At 33.5% G+C, this 3,283-nt stretch overlaps 1 long non-coding RNA gene across 1 annotated transcript; it reads right to left on the reverse strand.

Moving 5' to 3' along the window:
- Positions 1 to 298: 298 nt before the first annotated feature.
- Positions 299 to 2,196, reverse strand: LOC122061160. Its single transcript, XR_006134573.1, has 2 exons — positions 910 to 2,196; positions 299 to 590 (listed from the first exon to the last, which is right to left on the reverse strand). It is a non-coding gene; the product is annotated as an uncharacterized LOC122061160 (long non-coding RNA).
- Positions 2,197 to 3,283: the final 1,087 nt, after the last annotated feature.

A 3,283-nucleotide genomic window follows, 5' to 3' on the forward strand; every position in this document is an offset into this window, starting at 1 on the left:
TCATTTTAAACTTCAGAGAAGCAATAGGGGTGAAAACAAATTTTGAAGCAGAATTTTCTGCAGTCATTTCTGGGATTGAGTATGCAAGAGCGTGGGATCTTCGGAATCTTTGGATGGAAATTGACTCTGTGGCTGTGGTTACTTTCCTCTCTAGAGGACTTGTCCCTTGGTTTGTCTTTCAAAGATGGAGAGGGCTGCAATCTTATTTGTCTTCAATTACTTGGAAGGTCTCACACAAGTTCCAAATAAATCCATTTATCAAAATAATTGTACCCACAAAATATGCTGGAAAATTCCATGTGGGCAAGCAGCCAATGATATTTCTGAATTCTTAAAGCAGTAAAACAAAAGCAAAATTTCAGTGTTATTCTAAGCATACTCTATACTTCTTTTTGAGGACTTCCCTTTGGTGGTGATCCAACAGACTTATTTGCATGTTTCTTTTTGAATTCTTCCTGTGCAGGAGTCTTTGCACGTTTCGATGAACGGATTATATCAAACAGCCCATCCTCAGTTAAAAACGCAGTACCCAGCTCTGTGGCTTTTGAACATTTCTGGCCTCCAATATCTTCATCAGCTAGAAGATAATTCTGCAAAACAGAAGATGACAATCAAATTTTCTCACAATCAATCAAGACCAAAGCAAAGACAACACTGGACCGTGAGAAGACCGTTTTCTTGCTGACAGATCCAGTAACACGACCACCATATTGTTTAATTAAATCCTCTACTTCTTCCCTTTCCAAGCTGCAACAGCCAAGAACTTCTATAATAATGAAATCTATATGAAATGAAGAGAGATCGAATATTCTTTGGCTGGTTCTTGATTAGCTCTCAGGCAAGAATCCCCAATCCAGCTTGATTGCCCTAAACAACAACAATGCAGCCAAGAATGAAAACATTTCTCACCCATTCTACCTCGGATCAGACTTGGAGAATAAAGAAGCCAGAGCTTGAAGCTGATTCTTGCTGACATTGAATTTCTCTTTCAACATTCGGGCTTGCTCTTCCTACAAGCTTGAAATCTTCTCTTTCCTTGAGCCGCCATCATCTCTCTTCTTCGGTTTCGCTGAAGATGGTTAAGAAACCAGAGGGGTTTCGGTCACTGGGGTTTTCTAAGTGTGGGACCTTGATGGAGGATCTCCCCCCCCCTCTCTCTCTCTCTCTCCCCCTTCTTTCTTTTTTTGTTTTCTTAAACGTGTCACTCATTTCTGTTTTGTTTTGTTTTGTTTTGTATATTTTTTTTATTTACTTGAAAGGCCCCATTTTTTAATGGTGCGGGATCGGAGTAGGCCAAAATTTGGTGTCTACAAATATATGGAAATATTTTTTTAAAATCTAAAAAAAATATTATATACAAAATTGGCCTTGGCAACGACTTTAATTTTAAACTGAAATCCATCATTTTGAAAATAAATTTATTTTAAGTAAATGGTATTGTTATCTTAAAAAATATTAATCTCCAAGCATGAGTACATGCACTTATATATATAATCGAAATCATAAGAATCGACAAGACAAACTCAATAAACAATACCCTAAACCCCTAAACCCTTCCATAAACTAATGTATATTAACAAATGATTCAAACTATGAAAAATTGAAAATGTTAAGTCTAAACCACTTAATTTTTCAAGCAGGATTCAATGATACTGATATCATGTCAATCGAAGTTTATAAGATATGAGCATATAATTGTGAGGAGAAACATATGAAAAATTGAAAATCCTAGGTCCAAACCCCCTGTATATATATATATATATATATATACACACAAACACACACATACATATAGATTTATATTATGTATATATAGTGAACCGCGTGTTTCTTATGGGGGAGTATATATCTATCACTACATTATATTATATATATATATAAGTAAAATATATTATTTTATTAAATTAAAAAAAAAAAAAAAAAAGAAGAGAAAAATCTTAAAAAAAATGTACACTATTAAAATTAAAATTGAGAACATAATCTTGTCATCATTAGTTTATTTAAGCGTAATGTACATTAAAATGGTGAGTAATCAAAATCATAAACGACCGTCTAAACCCTATAAATGAAACCCGAAACCCTGAACCCTGAACCTTTAAGGGGGTGTTTGGTTAGGTAAATCTTTGGGATGACATTCTTCAGAATGATAATTCTTAATTTTTGGAGTTGTTTGGTTTCACTAGGATGACCCTCATAAGTGAGCATCCTGCTTCCCATGAATGACCATATTATAAAGGATGTGTTCCAAATCTAAGTTTACCTCAACACTTAAACTCATATTTGAGCAACATTTTTACCACCTAGTATAAAAGGAGAAAGCGGAAAGACATTCTCTACGGAAGCCAATATCTCAACCCGTGAGAAACATGCACTAGCCTTAAGGCAACCAAACGATTTTTCAGAAAGAAACATAATTCAGAAGAATGTCTATCAAAAGATTGACATTCATATCCGAAACATACACCATTTGATTTACCGAACCAAACACCCCCTAAACCATTCCATAACTAATGTATCTCAACAAATGGTTCAAACTACTAGTAATTGAAAATCTTAAGTTTAAATCACTTAATTTTTTAGGCGGGATTTGATGTAATTAATATCAGGTCAAACAAATTTCCATGTAAAAATATTCCATTCTGAGGACCCTCACTGTCCTTGAACGATAAGAACATAAAATTGTGAGGGGACTGTGAAAAAAAAAATCTTAAATCTAAACCGTTAAACTTTTCAATTGGGATTCGATGACACAAAGTTTCTGTTACTGCGGATCTTAACTACAGTTTTGTTTCCGTAGTAACAAAGATTTTTTTTATACTGCGGTCTTAACTACTGCAGCAATAAGTAATACATATTACTGTGTTTTTTCTATTGCGATTTTATTTTGTAGTTACAAGATTTTCTGTTACTACACTTTTTTATTGCGGTTTATTTCTATAGTTTCAAGGTTACTGTTACTGCGCTTTTTAACTGCAGTTTCATTTTCACAGTAACAAGGATTTTTATTTTACTGCAGTCTTAACTATTGCAGCAATAAGTAGCATATATTACTGCATTTTTTCTAACTGTGGTTTTATTTCCGTAGTTACAATATTTTCTGTTACTGTGATTTTTTATTACGATTTGTTTCCGTAGTTACAAGGTTTCTGTTACTATGCTTTTTAACAGTAGTTTCGTTTTTATAGTAACAAAGGTTTTTTCTTACCGCCGTCTTAACTACCACAGAAATAAGTAGCACATATTACTGCTTTTTTTTTAACTGCAGTTTTATTTCCGTAGTTAC

The sequence above is a fragment of the Macadamia integrifolia genome, chromosome 14 (genome assembly GCF_013358625.1).
Source record: "Macadamia integrifolia cultivar HAES 741 chromosome 14, SCU_Mint_v3, whole genome shotgun sequence".
NCBI lineage: Eukaryota > Viridiplantae > Streptophyta > Magnoliopsida > Proteales > Proteaceae > Macadamia > Macadamia integrifolia.